The sequence below is a fragment of the Melanotaenia boesemani genome, chromosome 20, assembly GCF_017639745.1.
Source record: "Melanotaenia boesemani isolate fMelBoe1 chromosome 20, fMelBoe1.pri, whole genome shotgun sequence".
NCBI classification, from domain to species: domain Eukaryota; kingdom Metazoa; phylum Chordata; class Actinopteri; order Atheriniformes; family Melanotaeniidae; genus Melanotaenia; species Melanotaenia boesemani.
The window spans coordinates 19,069,322-19,095,951 of record NC_055701.1 but is presented as its reverse complement, the minus strand read 5'-3'; the positions used below and the strand labels follow the sequence as shown (position 1 = coordinate 19,095,951).

General features: G+C 37.6%; 1 protein-coding gene across 2 annotated transcripts in view; it reads right to left on the bottom strand.

Annotated features, from left to right (window-relative positions):
- stag1a (stromal antigen 1a) overlaps nt 1–17,585 on the bottom strand; it is a 38,245-nt gene extending 20,660 nt beyond the window's left edge. For both annotated transcript variants that reach the window (XM_041972943.1, XM_041972944.1), the window contains exon 1: nt 17,435–17,585. The gene's annotated coding sequence lies outside the window, so the exon portion shown is untranslated. The remainder of the gene's footprint in view (nt 1–17,434) is intronic.
- Nucleotides 17,586–26,630: the final 9,045 nt, after the last annotated feature.

Below are 26,630 nucleotides of genomic sequence, written 5' to 3'. Positions count from 1 at the left end.
ACATCAAGATAAGTAGAAAGAAATTCAAACTTTACACCAGTGAAACTACCAAAACTGAACTCCAAATTATTTAAAATGCAGGTCAACAAAAGTCACTAAAACATCTATGACCTATTATATTCATTCCAAAGAAGCAGAAATGTACCAATAAAAAAAGTAAAGAATCATCAGACTACACACATGCATGCTTGCAAGGTTTGTGCAGATGCAGGATATCTTTTCTTTATGCATTTCAACATAGCAAGAGTGATGTGCACAGAGAGTTCACCATACGAGGCTTTGACTCATCAATTTAAAACTTTACCACATAAACGGGCAGTTTCTTTTAAATAAATAACACTTTTGTAGAGCTGAGAAGAAATTCTGCTCAACATAGCAAAGAGTCCAGTAACACATTGTAAACATCACAAGTTTAATGTTCCCTCAACATGTCAACTCAAACAGGTAAAATTAGGAGGAAAAAGCACATTTAACTGAACAATAATACACCATTTGGGCTGACTAAAAAGAAAATAATCAATATGGAAACAAAATCAATCACCTTAAAAGCAAAGCTTCTACAAGTAAAAGGTCCACTCAGAGAACCCTGTCTACTCAGCTTAAAGTAGAGGGAGAGGATTCTTCTTTTATATTACAGCCATAAGCAAAGCAAAGCTTCATCCGACTGCCACATGATAGAGATTCAGTCTCTCTACACCACAACAACTTACTTACTTACTAGAGCTGATGGGGAATTAAGGTTAGGCTGAAGCTGATTAACTTTTCACACCTTGTATGATAATTATGCCACCTGATCACCTCTTATAAACTGATCTACCATTTTGCTTGCACAGATTGACGTGATCGCCTCCAAAGCACTTGTTTTTACAAAGTTATTTTCCAAAGAAACAAATCCAGCACAAATCTCATAAAAATAGTCTGGCAGTTTACCACTCAGTATCTAATCAAAAATCACACTTTCAGCTTCAGGAGAATTTCACCCAAATAAGCCCCAGTACTTACTTGTAACAATAAACCAACTTCTACATCCTCCTGTCCTACCTGACAGGCTGTGAATTCTCTGCATTGCAATTTTAACACAACATTTTTTTTGGCAGAATGAAGATGTAAGGATTAAGAGGCAGAGGCAGTGTCTCTGCTGTTGTGTGATTTATCCCCATAGAGTACTATGCCAGCATCAGGGGTAAATACTAACCACTTGAGGAATACTTAAGCTTGGGTGGATTTAAAGAGATTACTTTAACCTGAATCTTGGTGGACCTCATGGCATAAAGGTCATCCTACTGCCACACAATGAGAAAGAGAGCCCTCTAGATGGGAGGCCAAAGTGACTCAGCAAATTTTCTTTCTGTCTTGACTGCATGCATGTTTGCTTAAAACAAAAAACAAAAAACAAAAAAAAAAAACAAATGGCCGGGTGCTGAAACTCTTAAAATGTGTAGAAGGAAAACTTTTCAAGAAGCACCTGGTTGTAATCATACATAGCCATTCAGACTTCTGATGTTATCAAGTACATCGCTGCAGGTGACAGCAAGAAAATCAAACTGCAATCAAGTCAAGAACCTAATGTGTAAGTCTGAACTGGAAGAGCCAAATTTCTCACAGCTACCACTGCACAGGCTGCCAATTAGCTTTATTGTTTCTGCGAACGCTGTGTGATATTTCATACTGGCGACACAAATAAGAGTTAATCGTGGAGACGATGATTTATGGAATGTAATAGCGGGTTCAGCACTGGCAATTATCCACATCAAACTCTTAATATAATGAGTCTATGACCTCAAAAGGATTTAATTTAAATAAAGCTGAAGACCACTAAGGTCAGTATGATAGCCAGGCCTCACATAGTCAAAGAAATACTACTACTACTAATAATAATAATAATAAATGAATTAATAAAAAACTAATGGTTTAAAAGAAATGTAATAGTTGTAGCTTTTTTTTTGGCAACACTTAAATTGAACCAAGGTCATATGCATATGCCTGCAATACTGAGTGATGGTGAGCTAAAGCATAACAAACAGACACGCTTAACACAGAGAAATGACTTAGGAGCATTGTTAATGTCAATCAGTGGTTGTAAGTGACAGCTGATGCATTCCTTTAATTAAATGTAATAGTATAGTGCCTGCAATTACAAACCGCTAGAGGAAAACATGCAAATCTGAAACTTTTTCAATTTTTAGAAGCACTCTGGCGAGTTGCCAGCATCCAGTCAACAGTTCACTGAATATAACCATCCCAGTATGAACATTGTATGGCTGCACAGTTCAGTTTTAGTATTAGTAAAACATGTCAACTTTAAATATTTCACTTATCCCAGAACACTTCTGCTATTCATGCCCTGCACCAGCTATGTTATCTAATGAAAATGCTTCATCCTCCATCAGACAGGGTGGAGATCTTCCACATGCTGGTATCTGATTGCAAGAGGCAAAGCTGAGATCTGTAAAAAATACATCATGGTGGGGGTGGGATGTGGGGTGAGGCTGGCTTGAGGGTCAAACAGAGTACCAAATACGGTTTAAAACTTTCAGCATTTTGAGTTAATATTTAAAGAGTGTCTGCAGGAAGTGTGTTATTCAAGATAGAAAGTAAGAAGTGAGAGAAGTGATGCATATCAGGTTTCCATTCACCAGCAAAGCTTAAGTGATTTTTTTAAGAGCTGCATAAAATTATAATTCTTTCTAAGTGATTTGAAGAAAATAAACAAGGTTAAATAGTGTCAAAGGAAGATGTCAGTTTATGCTGCATTGCTTGTGACTGTAATTTTGTGGTAGCAGTGGTCCTAACCCTGTGGTTCACAAACTTTGAGGAAAAAAAACTGACCCCCTGGCAACTAAAGCATCCCTTTTAAAATCTTTCTCTTTCTTGAGCCCTTTCTATCTGGGGAAGGCTAGCCCGATGTTTTTCCTTTTTGTATTTATCCATTTTTATATTTTCTGGTCACGCTGCCTTCTAAGTCCCCTTTTTCACTTTTTTGGCGATAGTGAAAACAGTTCCTTCTGCACGTTATTTTCAGTCTGGTCATGGAGCAGAGGTGAATGTATCCTACTGTGACTGAAGCTATGCGTGCTAATGGATGGGGGAGGGGCCTGCAGAAGCGCTGCTCATTGAGAAGGAAATGTGCTTTCACGTCAGTGTCCAAAGTCTCCAATAACACTAGAAAAAGTCGCTTCTTTGAAATAGAGTTACTAGATGGGTCTGAAAATTGCTAAACATAGCACCAAAGTAGCTAAATTGGCGACACTGATTTAGCCGAGGCTATATTGTTTGCGGAATGTAGGGTTGGGCAATAAATCTTTCGTTGTAATACCGGTTTAGTTTTTGACACCAGTAGAAAATGTAATATTGCAATAATAATGTAATATTGTAATATTGCATGAACACACGTTTCCAGGCGGATAACATCATTTAACACAGCACAGTGTCGCTCAGCTGATCAAGTGAACAAGGAAATATGGGAGAGCAAAGCAGAGTGTGGTTTCACAATATATAGAATATTGATTTTTGACTTTGGAAAAAAAAAAGTGATTCACATGTTCCTAAAGACTTCTGAAGGTGAATCCGGGCAAATACTGGAAGTAGACCTGCCCCCATTGCACCCTTATGCTGCCAAATAAGTGACTCTGTTGCTATATTTAGACCCTTAGCACCCTCTTTGTTAAAGCAGGAGTAGCGACAAATATAGTGTTTTTTGGGGTCTTACAGGAGACTTATCTCAGTCCGATCTCCTATCTAATGGCTTTGTTGTCTGCTGTCATTTCTCTAGACGTAACATCACACAAACAGACGCGTCCGCAATGCACGTGTACTCAATCAAATCATTGACAAACAGCACAGGTGAACATAGCTGCGGCTTCAGCTCTGCTGTAACTTTTGGGTATTAAAACTTAATAAAGAGGGACCAGAATAAGACCAGCCAACCGCAACATCTATGGCTGGATCCACCATATCCACCTTCATCCACCTTAAAATACGCCTGAAGAGGTCAGTCATTGTAACATGAAGCTAATGTTAGCATCTACGTTAGCAACGAGGTTAGAGCCACAGCAGCATAAACGTTAGCTTGTTAATGCTTTTGTACTAAAATATTGATAACTCATCAGATTGGCTCTACTCCACTGTTCATGAGTGAGACATTTACTGAACAGTTTCCATGAATGACTGGCTTTGCCATGATCACGTTAAACTGGGACCAGACCCACTGTAAACAACGCGGTTTTACTGGATCTGTTTATTTGAAAAATCCAGCTGCTGGGAATTTAAGTATTATTTATTGGACCTTTAAGTACTGGTTCTAATTAAAATATATTTTTTTTTAATTCAGTTTAAATAACACAATTACTATTTTCTGTACGCATCTCAGTTATTTCAAGCCCCTTAAAAATATGAATATTTTTCACTGTCCTGCAGATTTTACATGTTTACATGCTGCCACACACTTGAGTCAAATTATTAAAGGGTCATTAAAAGGCTTGGGCAGAACTTGAAAACAAGCTATCATATGGATCAAGTGTGCTGTGCAGGAAAATGTCTAAAACTAGCAGGACAGTTGGTGCAGCATAATGGCCTTCATCTCCACATTTCAGATGTTCAGAAGAACACATTTACTAATTTGAATAAATTTCCATGTTCCTCTCAAGGTTTTCCAAATTTAGTAAAGCAAAGAAATCACTCAGAGGAGAGGGCCAGAGTTTTTCAGTTTAAGCTACAGATTAATGTGGTTACTAGTAGATTAAGGATGAGTACAGATTTTAAATTCCTCGGATATTATAATGCATCTTCTAACCCAACGGAAGGAGCTGCATGGTAGATCATGGTAGATCATGGTAGATTATGCATCTCATGATTATTATAAATGGCTCTTATTTCATTTTCAGCTTTGAAATCTTGCATGAGGTTGTTATGGAAGTACAATGTTCCTCCTCTTTAAATGTTCAAGCATTGCAGACGTACTTCCGTGGTACGCAAGGTCTGCTTTACAAATCTCACGTGTATTTTATTTATTTTGAAGTTATCCTAGACTTTTGACGTCCTCTGCTGCCGTTTTGCTCCCTCGTCTGCCACCATATTTTTACACTGACGGACTTTATTGCGCATGTGCAACTCTCAGCAAAGATAAGAAAAAAAGACGATGTCTCATTCTGTAGTTTTTTTTTTGTTTGTTTTTTTTTTTTACTTTGAGAGCATCCTACAAGCTTATTATTACGTGTGAAGTCCAGTAGAGAGGAAAGCTAGCTGCTGACAAGTTGCTTTAGATTTTACAAGTTGAATAGATATTCCAATAAAGATATTTATGACGACCAGCTATGTAAGTTAAGTAAATGTTCCCAAGGCTACCGAGGGCTAATGAAGTTGACACTAGTTAGCTTAAACAATGTAGGCTATACCGTAATGTATTAACCAATGGTTGCAATTTCAGATGAGGTTTTTTTTAAAAAGCGAAAGGCAACCGAGGAAGAGAGCTCTGCTCAGGTAACCGCATCAATGCCACAATGTTCATGCAAGACTGGTTTGAGAAGCAAGCTGCAGGGGGATCTCCTTGCTGCATGTCTGCAGCTTAGCATCAATGAGCTACTTTGGGGGAATTTCCCTTAAAACTATTTTTTTTTCAGACGTCAAGGAAAATAAAATGTCAACAGCCAGAATGCAAATTGTGCCGCTGACACATTAGATGTACATATTAGTGAATCATAATTTAAATTAGAATCAGACGTACTTTATTAATCCCAGACTAGGAAATTTCAGTGTTATTTTTATGGTGCCTGTTATTTGATTGGTCTCTGTTAGAAAGAAAAAAAAAAAAAATTCAATGGCATCAGCGTCGGCTGTCCCTGTACAACAGAACCACCATGTCTACAAAATTGTGTAGGGGAAACTGAAATAACTGTGTTTTGTTTTGGATATTTAAATAAGAGTGTTCCAGAGTATTGTGGTTTCCTGTTTTGGAGCTGGACATGTGATTTGGGAACGAAGAACCAGGGACCTGTGTGGATGTTGTTTTTGCAAAGCAACCACAATACTTTGCAGGTCCAATGAATTCTGGAAGAGGCCGCGAAGGATGCATCACCAGCAGCTTTCGTTTGAGGCCAAACGAAGTGCAGATTTGCAGGGTGTATCAGGAGCCTCCTTCGAATTGGGACAGTGCTTGGCGCACCAAGATGACGTATATAGCTGATGAATCTGCACTTCAAAGTATCCAGATACTGAATTGAGACACACTACAAATTGTCAAAACATCAGTTCCTCTGCTAAATTCTTCCCCCTAGTTTGAGAATCAATGTCCAGACCAAACCCTGAGGAAGTAAAAAAACAATTGTAGTTTATAATAATTGAAAATGAAGAGAGCTCTTTTATGCAACCTTTAATCTTACTATTCTATTTTACTTTTCTCTGATTATATGGAATAATATCTGGGAGGATATTGCTCAGTCTTGTGTTTATTATGTGCTGGCACAGACTAGAATCAACTGTTGAGTTATTTTAATCTTTGTGAGCACATACGTCTGTTTTTTAAATGTAAAATTTTCTATTTTTCTTTTTAAAACCATTTATTTTCACCTTTTCATTTCTTCAAATCCCCAAAATAAATAAATAAAATAAAGAGCTATGGAAATTGGGCTTTAGTATTCCCAGACTTACTCCGTTCTTGCTCATTCACGGTACAGCTGAGCATCAATACTGTTACATTAATTTTTTACAGATTCAATTCAAAAGGCTCCAATTTGATTAGACTGATTAATTTACTAACTTAAGTGATGAAACACAAAATGCCATTTCTTCTGTGATAGAAGAAATACAATTAAAACTGAAGCCAGATATTTCAGTTCAGAGGGAAATAAAGAATAAGAAATACACTGCCACTGATGTGTTTGTGGAAAAAGGGACAGAAACAGACAAGAGCAGACAACAGCCTATGTGATTTGTATATGCTGCATGAATAACCAACAACAAAAATGAAGTGTGAGACAAAATTTATACATCTTTTAGACGGATCACCTTTAAATCACAAGCTGGCACCTAAATTGCATCACAAGTCAAATACTCTTTCATCAGGATATTCATATACTTGTGTTTTCTGACATTCTTTTCCAAGAAATCGTCTACAGAAAAGCAGAGCAGCATGAGAAGGTGGATTAAAACTAATACTTGTAAGCTCAAAACAAAATGAAATCATGTCAAAGCCAAGCTAAGAGAGGAAAAAAAAAGGCCTGAAAAACATTTCCTTTGGTACAATATCTGTTAATTACACCTGCTTTGTGATGCAGGGGAAGTAGAAAGCGGCGGGTTTACTGAACAATAGCTACCGTCTAAAATTAATTTGATGTGATCAACTGTTTAACTGAGGTGTGAGAAACTGTTTCCCACCTTTTGATTATTCTGTCTGTATTCTGAGAACAAGTAGCCGCTTAAAATGAAGTCCAAACAAATAGGAATGCTGCACAGCTCCCCTCTAACACCAACATTAAAAAAAAACAGAACCTCAACAATTAAGGTTAACCAGAGTATGACTTGTAAGCTTGAACCACAATTGGTCCCACTGGGCCACAGCTATGAGCTGAACACCAAGACAATAACTGTATTTCATCATGCTGCCAGCTTCCATACATGCTGAGACCAAAGATCCTCGGCCTTATAATGTAGCAAAGCCTTGAGGCTGACTGTGACCGCCTGGTTTAACCAGATTATGATTATGTCACAGGGGAGATTAACCATCCGACACAGAGAGGCATGGTCCACACACACAAAACAAAACACACACATATCCATCTGTTGTTGCCACAAACTACTGTATACTCATATTCTGGCGCACACGAAGACTGATCTTGGCAGAGTAGGGGTGGAGGAAAGATGCTGTGTGAACTGCATACACTAATAAGATCTCTACTGAAAACAGATTTTTTTTCCCTATAATCTCATGAAAACTACCTCTGTGAAAAAAGAATAAATAGATCATAAGAAAAAAATAAACAGGGCAAAAAGGAGAGGAAGAAATTAATGTTTCTCCCAATCATTGTGCAATGGCTGCCTGCTTTCAGCAGACTCAAAATGGAGCCGAGAGAGTGAGGAGTGAAGAAGGGGGGCTTGGGGGCAAATGGGTGGAGGTGTAAGTCGGGGGAAAGAGGGAGAAAGTGGCAGCCGTGCAAGTGAGGGAGGGGGGGTGTTGCTGGAGAGGGAGCGGCGTAGAAACACACCAATTTGTTTTTCTCATCTGTCTGCGCTCTCTCACCTTGGCCCAGATTTTCAGTCTTCATCACGTTCACTTCTAATAAAGAGTAAGAGGAAAAAAAAAAAAAAAAAGAGAGCCGGATGGGAGCAGGACACCAACACACACAAACACACTGTGACACAGTCCCAGTGAAGGCCATTAGTCCTCACACCCATCATTACTTCCTAATCATCTAGCAGAATGTCGAAGATTTCACAGGAGCAGGAGAAGCTTGCTAATGTGTGCAGCCAGATGTCAAAGCAAAAAAGAATAAAAAGAAAGCTGCTATCTAGCAATAATGTACAACCGGCTGAGGGGAAAAAATGACTGTTCAGATATAGACTGCAGCTAAGAGAATCAAAAGAAAAAGGCCAGACACTGAAGTAGAATGTTAATTTAAAAACAGTTTCAACATAATAAAACTCTTGGCCAGAATATAAGTTAAAAGATTAATAAAAAGAAAATTTGAAGCACAATAACTTTGTCTGCCAGAGATTATTTGAGGGTTTAAAAGGTGAAGATACAACAGATTTAATAAAGCAACCACTTTAAGAAAACTATAAAAGTGAATGTTAATAGAACACATGCTTGTATTTAGCAAACATGATGATAATCAGTCATTTCATTGGTAAAAATATAAGACTGTTTTGTTTTGGCTTGTCAAATGTAAAATTTTGCAGTGCTACTTAAACTAATATTGGCAAAGTAAATTTATCTTGAGTTTTCAAGAAAGACGATGAATGGATCTTTGCTTTTTTTTGGGTTAAACTGTTTGATATAATCTACATATTAACATATAATTGAAACTATTTGGTGTCTGCCTTAGTTTGATGCCCATTTTAGAGTTGGAGCATTTTTATTTTTGTTAAACAGCTTTTAGAAGCATTTTTCTTTTCTTTTTTTTTTTTTTTTTTGTGGTTGGTTGTAGATTTTAGGTGTGGTCGGACTCAGAGCACAAAACCAGTTGCTTGGCTTCACCATCATGAACAGACATTCTGGGAAGTATTATACTGGGTGATATTAAGGAAATACACATAACCGAGTCAAGGTTGTATATGTATTGTATTAAAAGCAGTTATGGGTCAAGATTTAGTTGCATATATTGCAAATAAATGCAAGAACCAGATTGGACTGGACACTGCACCTCTATATTTTGAACAGATACACATCAGCAGAAAGGTTAAACACCACCTGTAAAATATAAACTAGCATGGGGATGATCTGAAAGTTTTCCAGTTCCAAAATAATGTATGTTGTTAACGAGTGATGTGTTGCCCTTAAACAGCCAAATTAAACCAGAAAAAGCTCTTTCTAGTGTTCTGATAGTTTTAGCCCCATCTTCACTGCAACTGTAAATGAATTTAGAAAGCAGTTTGGCAAAGTGTCTCTGTCTTTGGCAAAGATACTCTGTACATGGAAAATGCAAGAGAGATAACATGCAGTCAGTAGGGAATAAGAAAGGGTTTATGGGTAAATAATCTGTTGGAGCCCGCCGCTGCATGTAGCTTAGTCTCTTAATCCAATGAACACAGGCTGAAAGAGCAGATGGGTAAATACATGTTTCACAGTGCAAGGTAGAAAACAAAAAACCAAAACAAATGTCTCATCATTAAATCTTCACTCATGGGAAACAATGGAATTCTTGTGAAACTGATATAATCAAACTAACCCAACCACGAACCCATGATATACAGCTTTTTCATCTCACTGGATTTTCTGTATAATTCATTGCAAAATGTTCCATTAAAATATTTTCAGTTGCACTACTAAACAACAAAAAAGTACAGACCTGTGAGATATTTGCATCTACAAGCCCAGTTTGCTGCATTTCTGATTCTTTGGTAACCACTTCATTGTCCCCTCCATAACCAGAGAATTGACTTGGCAAGAGCCATCAAATCAATACTAAATGAGCCCGTGGACAAATCGTACTGATCGCTGAGAAAAAAGGCAGGCACAGATAATGGTGAGGAGGTGGTATCCTCTTGCTTAAGGCTAGTTGTTAACCTTGCCTGTGTAAATGACACCTTTAGGATTTGCAGGTCTGGTCTGGAGCCAAATTTAGATCAGGCTGCACTGAACATAAATAACTAATTAAATCCCTTCCAAGCCATAGTAAGAATACACGTATCTCCAAGACAAAAATCTCTTAAGTCTTGATAAGCAGGATATCAGTCTCAGCCTCTGAAACTTGAGGCAAACTTTAACGCCTCAAAAAGAAATCAATAATACATCATAACCTGTCTTTTATTCATAAAATAACAGACTGCCCTCCCAGAGGAGCCACAGATACATTTCACACCTCTCAATTGAATACAAATCCAGGACTTTTCCTTCCCATCTATACAGATAAACATTGTTTAAAAAAAAAAAAGAAAATTCTTTCCAGTCAGGGATTAGGAAAATGACAAACACAGACTATCTGGTGAAGCAGCTTTCAGCTTTTGTGCTCCAGAGTTGCAGGAAAAGCCTGACAAGGGACCTGAATGAAGCCTAAAGTGCTGATGCGATTGCATAATTGCTGATAAGAATGTTGTTACCATCCTTGCTCCAAGTCAATTTTACCCTCTGATTATATATTTGACTATACTGTTCTTATGTGGAACAACCTCAAGGTTGAGGCTTTCATACAGAGTTTTGTTTTACAGATCTCGAGGTGAACGAGGGGATGTAAAAATGATGGTACTGTTAGTATCTACAGTACAAGCAACTAATCACAAAAAAGATATCTAACTTTCTTCAACACCATCAATCATTCTGTAATTCTGGGCAATGCAGCTAGAAACAAGATTCTTGAAACTAATATACAAAATTACCAAAGAATTTAATACTTTTCATGTAAATAAAAAAAATGTTTTTCCATCTAACGACTGCTCATCTTGCTTACAATTCAAACAAATTGTATAAGGAAATATACTTGTCATAGTTATTAACTTATTTATGAGGCAACTTGAAAGATGAAATTCCATGTTTATGGGTTTCTTTTTTTATATAAAGCCAACATCGACAACAGTCTAGTAGCTACCACATAAATTCACTTGGTCCAAATTAAAAAAAATATATAAATAGTTGCCAGTCTTAGAAATGTTACTTTTCCAATCTCTTTTAATGGAACAGTGCAAAGCCATTTTTACCACAAATTCTTTGTTCAAGTAGCACATCAGCACATTCAGTGTGTAAGCCAGGGGTGCCCAAGTCCTGTCCTGGACACCTACTATCCTGCAACTTTAAGATGCACCCCAGCTCCAACACACCTCAATCAAATGGCTGAAGTCCCTCATCCACATGTTATTCAGCTCTACGTCTGGTAACAAGCCAGTCATTTGATTCAGGTGTGCTGGAGAAAGGTTGCATCTAAAAGTTGCAGGATAGTAGATTTTCAGGACCAGACTTGGGCACCCTTGGTGTAAAATATTTCAAATGAAGAGGTTTTTAAAAACACTTAGATGTCAGATTGGGAAGAGAAGAGAATATTACACATGTGGGCAATGGAAAGCTTATATCAACAATTGTCAACCAGAGAGTCAAACCAAGTTAACAGTAATAGCAGTCTTAAATTAAGGAAGTGAAATTACCTCATTAGTGGAATTTGGAAAAACAACTGCTCACTGAAAATTACATGACGCAGTGGTACTTCAAGTGATAATGAATATGTGGTCATCAGAAAAATATGATTTAAACAAGGTTTCTTATAAAATGTCACAATAAAAACACATAGGTTGTGTGCGGTAAACAGAAGGCATCGCAATGAGCGCGGCTGTAAAATAAAGAGCAAAAGGTCTGAAATGGGATTGGGATCCCACAGGAGTGGATGAGTTATACATTGCCACTGTGGGAGCAGATAGTCAAAGAATAAACTATGGCTCCCGTGCAACACCAGCTCCAACACTTATCTAGCTGTACCCACAGTGATAGTGTCAATGAATCAAGTTTAAATGAGTATTAAAGTAAGACTAAACAATAAAAATTCAGTCAGGTGAAATTAGCATCTTGGCTATTTTCTCTCCTTTGAAAATATGTTTAACATATTAATAGATAAAAGCAGAAAAAAAAGGAGTGAAACTAGTGAGTGAATTATCTGCATCTGTGAGAATGCAGGCCCAGCAAGAACGAGTAGTAGCAGGATTAACAAAACAACCCTGCATAGGACTCAAAAACTGCATTTACTGTGCAAGTACTTAGCACTTCTTTGGAAAAAAGCCTTGTCTACCCAAAAGGTAGAAAGTATTCTTTATGTTGGCAGTAAATTTCCATTTGACTGCAAAATGGATAATCAGGGGCATTAGCCTCTGTCATGTTTTTTCAGCTTGGGGATCATCATTGTGCATTATGTCAAATGTGAAAGCACAGAGCTGGAAAAGGGAGTCAAAGTTTATCCGTTTCTGATGAGCTGACAAGAAACAGTAACAGAGGCTAAATGGGCTGACCTCATGTGTGCAGAGGTTGCAACCCTTAACGAAGATGCTGTCACACACCAGCTTGATGTGTGTGAGGACACTCTTATATGAGACTGAGCTGCCTCTGTTTGTTATGAATAAATTACAAGGAGGGAGAGTAATGGATTGATGGAGGTGTTTTTTTGTTGTTTTTTTCCTGAAAAGTGAAGTTGCTATGTGTAAAATGCTACAGAACAGGACCTACTATTGGACTTTCTGTTTTCATTGCTCTGTGAAAAACTATTCATATTTAAACTAAAGCTTTAGCTTCTGGTTCAAAATGGTAGAAAAGGTGTATCTGCAAGCTCCTGGATAAGAACAACAGAAGGCTTAAAAAGACAAAAATGTGCCTTGACTTTAGAAAATAAATCCACTCTATTTAAAAAAAAAATAAACAAACAAAAAAGCTCTGTGACAGATGCCTTAGCTGCCATCAACAAAATACACTTTAATGTCAGATGCAGGTAAAGCCTGCCTGCTCATCCTAGAAACCACTGAGCCACACCGCAGTGCCAGTGAGAGATCACAACACTCTGAAACACACAGATAAAACACACCTAATATCATTAGTGCTCAACTTGACAGTTGAATGCAATGGCTTTAACAAATACTCCCTAAAAACAAGCTTTATTTGCCTCATGGTGATGACATTGTTATCTGGTGCCATCATGTAATATGACTCATTATGTCAACATTACATTGCAGTGTTATTTGACAAGAGGCAATTTCCCTGTTTCCCAACAGCCGGGCAGTTTCTACCACGCTCAGGTTGGTAGTCTTCCGCATTTTTACACCGCCGACAGTTTCAAACATGCAATGTAATGATCCCACAGACAATAACCATAAATCATAATTCAAGGTGCGCTGGAAAAAAACAGTGGTATTGGAAACAAATGTTAAATAATGTGGTTAAAGCTGTTAAAGTCATCTTGTAAACAAATCCAGTTTTGTTTCACTTTTGTTTTTCTCTAATACTCCATTAGCCTGTACTGCATATTGTGCTGTGAATGATAACTGGTTCCTTCTGCTGGCTTTTGTATCTGCAGCTCCTTGAATACAGATTACATGATGGAACAACTAATGGCATTATTTGTATTGATCAGTAAATGTAACATCATGCCCTCAACTGCACACCTCAAACATCTGTAATGCAGTTTAATTTACGGCCAGTTGATCTAAATGCTTTTAATCAGTCTTTTACAAATAAACAACACATTTAATGATTCTGCAAAAAAACTAATGCTTTGAATGCTGCCAAAGGTACACACTGTGCTACCTGTAAAACTGCACAGGGCTACCATAGAACAGTAACCATTGCAAAAACAAACTATGCATTGTAACTTTTTAGTGTCTTTTCTCTCTTTACTGCTTGGTTACCTCTTCTGATTTTAACTTATAAAGTGGCAGCACAGCAATCTCATATTCAACTTCATATTATGTTCATAGCGATGCAACACAACAGGAATCATCATCATGAATAGAGCCTAAACAAATCCTAAACAAACCAGAAGTGGCAGAATTATTTTAAACCGGGTTCTGTGGATTTGTTTGCATACTGGCACAAGCAGGCTGTATGGCTTTCCTAGAAGTGCGAACCAAATGATGGCATTATTGCAGCACATATATTTAAAAAAGAAAATCACATCTACATCTAATATCTATATTCTATCTCTATCATCAAATTTTCAATGATTATCACGATACCTCTGGAGTTACTGGTGGACTAAAACATTTCTGAATGGTAGATCAAATCTATGCAATGGCTTCTCATAATCCAAACATAAACTGGTGGAAAACTGGTGGCACCATTTGGAAATTTTCTGTATTCACTGCCATTCTCATAATATACATTCTCATTTTCATCATCCACTTTTTAAATGAGTTACATGACTTGTGTTTTATTGCACAGCTTTAAACTAACTAATGAAGACAGATGACAGTAATATTTGCTTTTTTTGTGACATTTCTGTAACTGCTGAAACAACCGAAAGCTGGACAACAGAATGAACAAGAAATGCTGCTCTTTTCTATAGCCAGCATCTTGAATTAAGGTCACCATTTAATGAGCTCAGACAAATGTCAAACCCATTACATAATCCCCTGAGCTGTATCATTACAAGCATATAGCTCAAACAAAAAGCACACTGCAGTGGAGCAAGAAGAGACTCAGGCTTAGTTACTGTCAAATAGCTCTGTTCATTATACAGAATGTTTAGTTTGCAAATGTACAATTATTTAAGATAGTAAACCAAACTCTGAAATACTTTTAGGTTAAAATTAGTGTCCAATTACTATTAAGACCTATTTAGGAAGAACATTTTCCAGCAAAAAGATAATAGCTGAAACCTGCTCTCCTCAAAACAAGCAAGCATTATATATTGACTTTTTTTTTTTTTTTTTTACGAAAACCTTTAATTAAAAACTGCCCTTTGTTTATGATACTACTGAGTCCTATTACGCCATTAATTTTTGTTTACTGGCTTTAAATAGGAAGAACCAGAGCAAAGAGCCATGTAATTCAAGGAAAATATACAATTTCTGTTCACTCTTAACGTCATTTAAAGGTTTCAACAAAAGACAGACACTACATATCAGCTACCTTTACTGTGTTCAGCAAGAAATGTCACTGAATGTCTGCTTCAAACTGATTTATTCTCCACGCCACAGGCAAAAACAGAGTGGTGTATAAGAAAGGAAGACTGTGTGAATATCAAAGAGATGGGATCCTTTATGACAAATTGAACTGTTAAGAGTACTTTGTGCAAAGATGATTTCTTCTTTATGAGCCGCAAAACAGAGCACTTGTTTTGCCTTTCAAACAGAGGTGAATGTACATTGATGAGACCAAATATTAAAAGCACCTAACAAATATTGTGAAATTTTGCTCCAGTGCTATCTGGTACCAAGACATGTGGTGGTGAATCCTTTGGGTCTTTATGGCCAGAGGGCTGGGAACTTCATGAGACACCAGGGATTCTCAACTAAAGTGAGAACTTGGGAATGTGAAAGCTGGGTCAACCTCTTGGTGTACACTCAGTGAGTGTGTTTGTACATTTTTTTTACTAAAATGACAATTGACATGTTACCACCAAAGGATCCCTAATGGATTCCAACGATTCATCTGTGATTTTTTTTTCCGTTTATTTGCAAAATACACACAAAATCACAAAATCTGCTGCAATAATTATGCTCAGCAGATGTGATCCTTCTCCAGATGAAGTTTCAAGAACAAAATATAAAGCTTCTAGTTTCTAGCAAGCCACTTAATAACCTTACTTACATGGTTCCAATCAGAAAATTTGCATGACATGATGCATAAACAATTAGACAGTACTTCATAAATACTCATCTCAACTGTTAGTTCTAACTGTTGGCATCATTTATGATTAGTGACAGTATATATGCCCGCGATCATGGACCCTAGCTATTTTATTTGCCTTGTGGTAGTGGCTCTAATTTCCAATTTGATATACTTTGAACATGGTGTATATCAAGGAACAAGTTAACTGTCAGTAAAACTGAAACCTCATATGATTTCCACATGCATATTAAATGGTCACAATAATTTGTGACATGTTTAAAATGGATACTGTATTTGATTTTTTTTTTTATTATATTAACAAAGAGGCATTTTTTGTTTGTTTGTTTGACACAAAAGCAGGGTTAAAACTGTTAAAGCAAAACTTATAATAACACAATGTTTACCTTTCTCTGCAGACTAAATTAAATGTGATTTGTGCAGTACTGGGTTAAGGGACTGTGAAGTGATAAAGGATAAGTTGGCAGGGAAGCAGGACGAAAGCCTACATGAGAAATCACATGGCTGACTGTAAACAAAGCAGTTATGCAATCACCTAAGATTCATGCAACTGCCAGGAGTCACCCTGACCCGCTATCATCGCCGCACAGGGTGAGCTGTACAGGGGTCAGTGAAGAGGGGAGCTGGGGCTTAAACTAGTGGAGCCCATCCCCCCTTATGTTGACTCACGTTTCCCCGCTCAGTGTTGCCTGCTTCCCGCACGGAAGGGGGCGGGAAGGGGAAAAAGAAGCGCCATAATAATCTAGAAAAACATGCAGGACTCAATCCTGCAATTTTAAATGAAAAAAAAATCCATTTGTTGTCACAAATTGAAATATGTAACATGTTAATTATTTCACAAGGGAAAAAAGTCCTTAAACTTCAAGACAAGAAGCTGGAATTCTGATGCTGACACAGGAAAAAGTACTAACAGGGTGCACATTAATATCTCACGTTGTGTGTTTCTACGTATGCTTTGAACAGAACTGACAGTTGTCTGATGAGAACAGTGCAAACAACAACGTGGCAAGTAACATTTGAGTTGACGACAAACCTAACCACAGAAAGCACCACTTAACAGGAAGGCATTACTGTACATTCATATAACGCGGTGTAATTGAGAAGGTGATGCTCTGAATGCTGCCTGCAAAGAGCAAGAAAACACGTCACACAGTATGGCTCTTTATTTGTTGACAAGACTAACTCCTGCGCCGGATGGAAAATGATGGCAAAAGAGGCCGGCTCTGCGACAACCACTTGCCCTTCTAGCAAGTTGTCTTACCGAAATTTTGGGGCTAGCTCAAAAGCTAATAGCTCTGCTAGGCTATAATGTAACTGAGGAAGAGAGAGAAAGCACATTCACCTCCGTTAGCCGCTAGCGCCCATCCCCCAACCAACCAGTCTTCCCTGTCTGTGTCCACCATCTTTAATCTGTGTTCCGTCTCCCTTCCCACCGCACAAAACACGACAAAAACACAAGACACTCACCTTTAACAACCATCGCCAAATCGATTATCACCTTCCGAAATATACAATCGATTTTTGTTTTAATATAGTTCGTATATTTATATTGAAAATTGGCCGTGCGAGCGGAACCGCGCCTTCAGAGAAGAGCAGCAATCCTAAACCGCCATCTGGTGGTATTTTCCTCTCTGTGATGCAGCGGGAGCGGCGCAGCCTCAGACCGAGACACAGCTGCCCCCTGGCGGACACACTGCGCTGGGCGGGTACGCGCCCCGGGTGCGAGTATGGGGAAGGGAGGAACCCAGGACCCCGCAAACACAACAGTGACGGGGACGTGCACAAAAGCAGAAGGACTCACCCACCTCTTTTCTTTTTAATTAATGAATTTGTAAGGTTGTCAGGTGGAAACAGTATATCCTTAGGGTATTACAACTGCCGTGAAACACACACACAAACACACACAGAGAGAAACATGTATCCGTTGGGATAGTACACACATTACAACATGATATTCAGCTGTAATGCAAATATTATGATTGGGAAACATTGAGCTCTTGAGCATAGACGTGTAAGGGGTCTCTTCTCACGTGAAAATGAGACATAGTGCATATATTATATACATGTTGCTGTTTTGTATCTCAAACAGGAGCTTTCTATAACTTTGTATCACTTCTTGAATATGTTTCTAATTTTGCACCGACACACACAAAATAATAAGTTGTAACTTTCTGTAGTCTCATTTTAGTCCTTTGGCCTGTGATGACCACCATGATGGTAATTTTGGCCTATTTTACTTAGTAAATATATTTTATCATAGTTTTTCAGCTCTTTCTGGTTAATACAAACTTCATGTTGATTATTTTTTAATTTCTGTGATCATTTTCTTTGTTTTTGTATCTTGATTTTGTGTCTTGTACTTGTGTTACATTTGGCTTGTTTTATGTCATATTATTACATTTGTCACAAATTTGTTTGATTTGTGGTCATTTTACAACTCTTTTTGACCTAATTTTGGTTTCTATCTATCTATCTATCAATCTATCTATCTATTTCTAAAAAAATCTTAACAATTGACTTACTTAATATTAAAATGTACTTGTTTATAAATGTAATATATTAGTTAAGCATAGCTTTAATTAATCCTGCATGTATCCTGACAAATAATAAACCCTTTAAAGGACTGCAGCCTACTGTATTAAGTTTGATATATAAAATTATTTACAGACTAGTTTAGCCTAAACCAATGCAAAATGCACAACAGAGCTCACAATGAGATGTTTGAGTATTTTGTTTGGTCAAACTAGCAGTCCAAAACCTAGAGAGTCAATTTATGATCATACAGGTCACAGACCAGATAAATGCTCCACATTACTCTGTGAAAACTGAATAATTATCAATGCTCTTCTTTTTTTAATTGCCAAACCAGTAGGTTCTTGATACCATCCAACATTATCGTTAAAGTAAATGTTTACCGCAACTGACGAGATATGATTGAGCAAAACAATAACAAATATGTATTCATTAGTACATCAATGACCTTTAACCCAAAAATTTGCTTTTCCTGCACTCCCTACGTCGAGAGAGAGAGCTCAAAAGAAAAAGAATGAGCTTGTGTACATGGCTGAAACCATTTGCCAGGTCCTAGGGCTGAAATTGGATGTGCATAAACCCAATAACAGAGGCTGGATGTGCTCACATTACTCACTCCAGCTCACTATGGCCTGATAGGGAAGGAGGTAGAGACAGCAAGGGAAAGCAATGACTTCAGTTAATTATATTACTCCCATTTCAGAGTCATTAAGTAGATATCAAACACGCGCATTACATTCTGTGCTTGTGCTTGTGTTAGAGAGAGTGAACAAAGAAAGGCTGATAAAAATTCTGCAGTGCCCACCTTTTTTGGTGTCTTTGAAATAGATAAGGCAGTGATGCATGGGCACACACAAATACAAATACACACACGCAAATGTTCTGGGTGGTGTTTCATCTGATGGATGCAATGTTGTTTGCCATAGCAACAGCACGTCTTGACCCTAAAAGCTGCTGGCAGATCCTCCTTTTAGGTTATTTTCCAGCACACACAGATAACAATATATTTTTTAAAATGTGTGATATAATGAGGTATTCAACAGGTGCAATGTGAAAAATGAAATGATGTGTCGAAAGATAATGTATATACTGTATTTTTGAACCTTCATAGATTTTTTTTCTATAGTTTTGGAATCAGGTGTGTAATTATATTAGAAGCTATTAAAAGATCAGAATGAAAATGATGAGATGAGATAATAATTTTAGTAGTTAGCCTTCCATCAAATTATGTGTTTGCACATGGCCATTTTATAATATTCTAGCTTCAGCATCAGTCTGTGTCAATCAAAGCTCTGATAAACCCCGTTTCAGGCACTCACTGATTTACAGACACCACCCACATATCCTCAGTTTAAAAAAAAAAACAAAAAAACATTTTTTTCTTGTGACATGCCATTATATTCAAAAGTAATTTTAATTTCTGCTGCAAAAGAAAACATGCAAGGAAGCAAAAATGCTTTTCCCTCACATCATTTCAACAACGATCTTTTTTTTTTTTTTTACAGTGGAGTTGGATGAATCATTAACATGGGAAAACAACAACAACAACAAAGCTAGAATACTCAGCTCAGCTCTCTCAAGCAAAGAATTCCTGAGAAAAATGCTCTTTTGTACAAAACACATTGTTCCATTACTAGCTTTAGATTGCAAGATACACAGTTCACAATAACAGTGTGCAGACAACAGGGTTAACTATGTCTGAAAAGAAAAAGATCTGCTTAAAAGCAAAAGAAGGATCTTATTCATTTAGTATTTCTGATGGAATTACTGAAGACATATTGGAACATTAACTATAATAGTCAATATATCAATAAAATGTCAATATATTGTTTGTTTACTAAAAAGAAAAGAAAAAGAAGCAAGGTCATTGGATTAACTCATAAGAGCCTGACGTGACATATTTGCCACAAAAAATGTGAATGTAAAAATTGGACTTTTCCCACCATTTTTTCATGGGTCGGGTCTTTATGGGTTAAAACAGTGGTTCCCAACCTGTGGTCCACCAAAGAGTACAGGGGGTCCCTGAGGCTTTGAACATCAAGAGCCATTGTGGTTAATGTCCACAAATTGTCTCTATTTTAAGGAAAAAGTAAGGCTGTTTATTTGACTTTCTCAAAAGACAGGACTCGGCCAGAGTACAGTATTTATGATGAAAAGCTCACTTTTGAAAGCATAAAAGCCAGTATGGTTCAGTATTAGGTGGAGCAGGGGGTCCATAGCTTTTTAGTATATGCATGAATGGGATCCCAGAGGAAAATAGGTTGGTAACCACTGGGCTAAAGAATACTACACAATACAAACAAAAAGCAAACTCTTTAAAAATCCACAAACTGAGATGACCAATATTTACTCAGAACACATGAAACAGATTAAAACAGTACTTTTATCACACACAAAGGGTTCAGAATTTTTTATATTAACCCATAAAGGCCCGACCCATGAAAAAATGGTCAGAAAAGTCTATTTTTTTATATGAGGTCTTTATTTGGCCCTTTAACAAAATGTAACAAAAAATTAACATTTTATTTGGGGGGTAATCTATCATTTATTACCATGTGATAGTTTAAAAATATTATAATGTGGTTTTCTGCTTCTGGGTATCTATTAGGGGACAGAAGACAGGTATCAGATTGTGCTCAACAGGATTTTGAGCAAAGTTTATACCATAAATTGAAGCAAAATGTCTCAGAAACTGTATGTGACAAATATGTCACGTCGGGTTCTTATGGGTTAAAACCACAATGAATTAAAATAGCAATTCTCAAAATGAATGTAATGAATGGTTAGACTGAGGACAGAAATACCTACTAGGGTACTCACTAACCCAATTTTTACAAAAAAATATTCAAGTTAAAATTACAAAGTCAGTATTTACAACTAATACCAAGTCAAAAATAGTAGTGGCTGAAGCATCTCACAGCAGGAGACTGAAGTAGGAGCCACAGATAAAAAATGGCAGCCCAGTCTACTACTCATCAACTTTTAATGGCTCAGCAGATGCTAGGAGATGTTCAGAAGAGGCCTGAAACACAACGAAACACAACTTAGTGACTGCAAATATAACAAGAACCTAAAAATGAGCACCAGTCAAACAGTACTGTTAGGTGGATTCCTGAAACACAAGACAAAACAACCTTATGGCAACTAACACTCACAGAAACCGACAAGTACCAGACACACGACGTGATCCAAACGTCACATATGAGACAAAAGCTTACAACAGGAATGGACAGCTCTGATCTTTGAGGGCTACTGTCCTGCTTGTTTATGATGTTTCCCTGCTTAGACACACCTCTTTTTAAATTAATCAGTCTTTGTGCAGAACTTGACAACAAGCTGCTGGATCCAATTTAATTTGTGTAAGATGTGTTGGAGCAGGGTAGCACCTGAAACCTGCTGCACAATGGCCCAGTGGTGACAGTCACCGCTGCAACCTCCTCCAAGACCCACACGAGAAGAAACAAAAAATCACAGGCTACTGGCTTTTCCTGGTATTTTGAGTAGGAGTAGGAGGAGATAGGGCCAAGCTGGACACCCAGAAGTACAGGAGGGACACTTCACTACTGACTATACTACCATAAAAATGAAATTATATTGTATTTAAAAATGTTGCACTATGAAAACCGTTCTTAATATCCTGTAAATTCATGTAAATATCAGAGCACTAGATGTGTGGTCAGTTTTTTCAGGGTTGGTATTGCTAATGTAAACTGAGCTTAAACTGGTTCACAACACTAAGCAGAAATTATTTTCCCATGGAATGTTACATTTTATCATGTATGCTCCCATAAAAGCAAGCATTAAACAAGTTACAGTTATTTTTTGCCATTTTCAGACAGTCAAAGAAAAGCTGTTTGTTCAGGGTGTTGCAGTCTATTGCAACTGGTTTTCTCTGGCTCTCCAAGGTTTTTAACCCTCCCTCTGCCTTTATCTTTCACATTAAATGTCTCATTCTTTTAACCATAACTGGCTGACACTTGCTCAGGGTAATGCTTTTCAAATCTGCTTGATATTTAAACCTCTGCCAGTGTTTCCTTGAGAGACTACACCTTACTTTTTTTTTAAGTATGCACGCTGCAGTCTTTGTTATGCAAGCAGCAGACGTCTGTGCCAGGTTGTCATTGTCCCAATTTTGAGCTTTGAAGAGAAACTGTGGTATACATTGGTGCATAAAACAGCTCCTGTTTGAATGCACATGCAAAACACTCTCAATCACAGCATCCAGCTTAACCTGAAAACTTTTCCTGGGGCTGTATCCATGGAAACAGAGGCTGTCTAGTGCAACATCAGTAAAGAAAACTCTTTTTTTTAAGAGAATAAAGGCAGCTGATTGTAACTCTAGTAAAAAAAAAGAAAATTTTGAGGCAGCATCTTTGGAAAGCCTCAAGTGTTTTTTGATAACGGTAATGTCACGTCTCTCTTAGACATAAGGTGACACACAGTCATTGGAGTTATGCAATTCTTCACCTTCTATGGCACTGTTGGCTAACAACGAGAATTACAGTACATGGTCGTTCTTGCCTTTACGCCTGTTCTATTTTTGATTTCCTCTGACCTTGCCAATAGTGTTTCACTCCTGAGGCTATTCTTTCTAACCCACTTCCAATGATGCCCCTGTTTTCCCCACATGTCTCCTTCTGCACTGGCTGCCCCCACCCTCCCTCTCTTTTTCTTTCTGCAACTGTGCTGATGCAAAATGTATGAGAAGCAGAGCGCTATGTTCGCTTGAGAGGGGGGGGAAAAACATTACAGTCCATTATAACCTCACTTCTGAACTAGGCAATCATCACCCTTCACCTCCCTTACTGAAACACACACACACACAGATGGCAGTGACGACAGTGGACACGGCCAAGGTTTTTCTGCTGCAGTGCATCCTCATCCTAATCACAGTAGGTGTGACTTTTTTTAAGGGATTTTTTTCTCTTCACTCTGGTGGCCGAGTGATGTATGTGTCCTGTCTGCCGCTTTGGTTGACTTATTTCTGCTCTCATCAGCTGCTGCTGTAATGAGAAAAGGCGTTCAGACATCCATTGAATCAAGCTCTGAATAATGATACCTTGATCATGGTTCAGATCTATCCAGGGTGTATCCTGCCTCTGATAGCCACTGGGATAGACTCCAGACCCCCACAATCCTGCAATGGAATAAGTAGGTATGAAAAGTAGATGGACGATCATGGTCCATAAACAGCCAACACCCAAAACAAATACAACATCCTTTCAAAAAGAGAACATGTTTTTTTTATCTTAAGTTTTACCAAACAGCAAATTTAGTTCCTTATAAAATCTGACTGATATATTGACATTACAATGACACATAACATCATGTGCTAATGTGTTTCCATGTGTGCAAGAAGACAAGTAAGACAAATAGTGTAGGAAGGGAGAATAAAAAGTAGAGATCCACACAAGAAAACAGATTAGGATGCAGCAGTAGTGACTACAAAACCCAGATTTGGTGCACTTAAAGTCAAGTTTCCCTCTCAGCTGGTGCTCCTTCACCTCACTCCATAAATAATTTCTTCTTGACTAAAAATGAAGCGAGAGGGAGAGAGGCAGGAGAGAAACTGGTTTACTGGCTTCAACAAAAACCCTCTCTGCCTCCTACTTTCACTCATCTCCTCACCACTTTCTCCCTGCTGTCAGCTCATCTCCACTTTCCTCAGCATATTCTCATCATGCAAAGCCACTAACTCCTCCCTGGAGGCTGCACCTTTCTATGGGATGTGATGGAGCTGTTCCCAAAACCTGCACAGCAGTCGATGGGGTTTAAACAGAATCCCAAATAGTTTTGTCTGATGTACTCTTTTATTCACCGTAACCATGGAAACACTAGATATTCCTCCCCATCCATAGAAAATACATTAAAACTGCACATTTAGGTGAGAACCAGGGAAAGAAAGAAAGAAAGAAAGAAAGAAAGAAAGAAAGAAAGAAAGAAAGAAAGAAAGAAAGAAAGAAAGAAAGAAAGTTACAAAATAGTACAAATGACTACTTATTTGATTATAATAGGAAGTTTTGTCTGCCTTTCTGCAGCATTCATGTAAAAAGACAAATAAATCAATGAATAAAATTCCATGGCTACATTGGAATAAATAAATTGTAAAAATTTAGATTATGTTCCCTCCGGCTTATATTGAACCATCCCTCATTTTTAAGGAAAACTGGGGACTTGAGATAAGCTCACCCTCTTTATGCTGAATGAATTGACACAGTAGTTGTTGTGGTGTTTGACACTAAATAAACAATCAGATTAATATGTAGACATTATTTTAAAAAATCTAATAATATACCTTTTAATAGAAAAGTAATATCCAGGTCCTCATCACAATGCTAAGAACTACATTGTAAATTTACTGTGACATTTCACTGGCAATAAACTGTGCCCATCCCATGGTACAGGGGCCACTTACATTTAATCCATGAAGTGACATTTTGCCCATCTTGTCTCCATAATCCAAATATGTGGTCTAATAATGTGTGGTGATTTCCTTTGCTTCTCATCATAAGCTCATGGGTATGCATTGAATTTGTATCTGATGTGGATCTCGAGTCCCAGTAGAGGAGTCAACCTCCATGCCTGACAGCTGGAGGCTTTTTATGCAACAACGCGATGGCCTGATCTGACAACAGTTGACCCTGCTACATTTGGCAAAGGTCAATATACTTCAAGACAGAACAGAATACACAAGGGTTATAGCAGCAAAATGCCAAAGCAATTACTGTCAGAGAGTTGGAAGTATGAGTTTGAGAATCAAAGTGAGGAGGAAGGACAGGGGAAAAATAGTCCTGATCTCATCCAGAAGCTTCTCTTTATTTAATTACTTCATATATTTAATTATGAAACTATCATCCATACTGGTTTATATGTCACTCATTAAAACCAAAAAAGAATTTAATTGAATTTGTTGCCAGTTATGTGTTTGAGAAAACTTGGAAATGGGGAAAGAATAAAAAAAATTGAAGGGCTCATAAGAGGGAAATCATCAGAAGGAGGCTGAATATTTCTTTCATTCATTTGAAACAAGTTTTAAATGGTTGTTATTATAGCCCCTTAAAACACAATCACTGAAAGGGCTCACAACACTTCTAAAAAACTATTGCAATATGGCAAGCCTTTTTTTTTCCAAACTTGCAGTTTGTACCTTATAAAGACCAGTTTTGCTAAATTAGGATACAAAACAGCCCCCAGAGGTACAATACTGGGAAACAGCAGTACCCTTGAGAATATACCAGCTGTACAACTTGCTGTCCACGCTGTCTGAGGAAATGAGTCTAAGGCCAAGAACTCTTACTTTTTAGCTTTGTGTCCATATAGACAACCTGCTCCATTCTCAGCTTACTTGTTCACATACTTGCTTGTGTACTATGATGTCTACACTGTAAAATGATATAATCTGAACAAAAGTGCCCTAACTGCACAGTGTTTCCTTGAGGTAACACAAAAAAAACAGTTTCAATATAAAAGTAATGACAAAATACATCTTAAAATGCTTTACATAGTCATGCACATGAGAATATACTTGAATTTAAACTGACCACATATGTAAACTTTATGAAAAGTGATGTGCATCTGGTAGCAGTGTGCACTATGTGGCTCTACTTCCTGAAAGGACTGCTCCACAACAATAGACATGTCTGATGATATTTTAAAGATTTACCTCCTCAAAAATGTTTAAGGGGCAGTGTGAGGACCAGATGTGTGGTTTATTGTCTGAGGGCAAAACCATGCAGGTTAACACAATTTTCACAATATCCACATTATTGCTGACTCCACAAATGCAGGAGGAAATGCAAGATCCATAAATTCTTCCACCATTTATTAACTCCAGCTCACAGGCCATGGTTGGAGGTGAGGTGTAAACTTGTTATGTAATCTGAAGAATTGAAGCTCGAACTTTAATTGGGTCTTGTTGCCAGCACAGAGTTAAATTGCATCAATTTTTGTATATGGCACCGTTACCGACTTTTGTAAGAAAAAAAAAAAAAAACTCATTAACATTTGAAGAAAAGCCCATTAATTCTCACAGAGATGAGAAATAACGCGCAGTGTCCCACGCATGCTCAGACGTTATGATTAGTTCTCCTCCCCTATCTGTCTCTTCCTCTAATCAGAGTGAGCAGGAGCA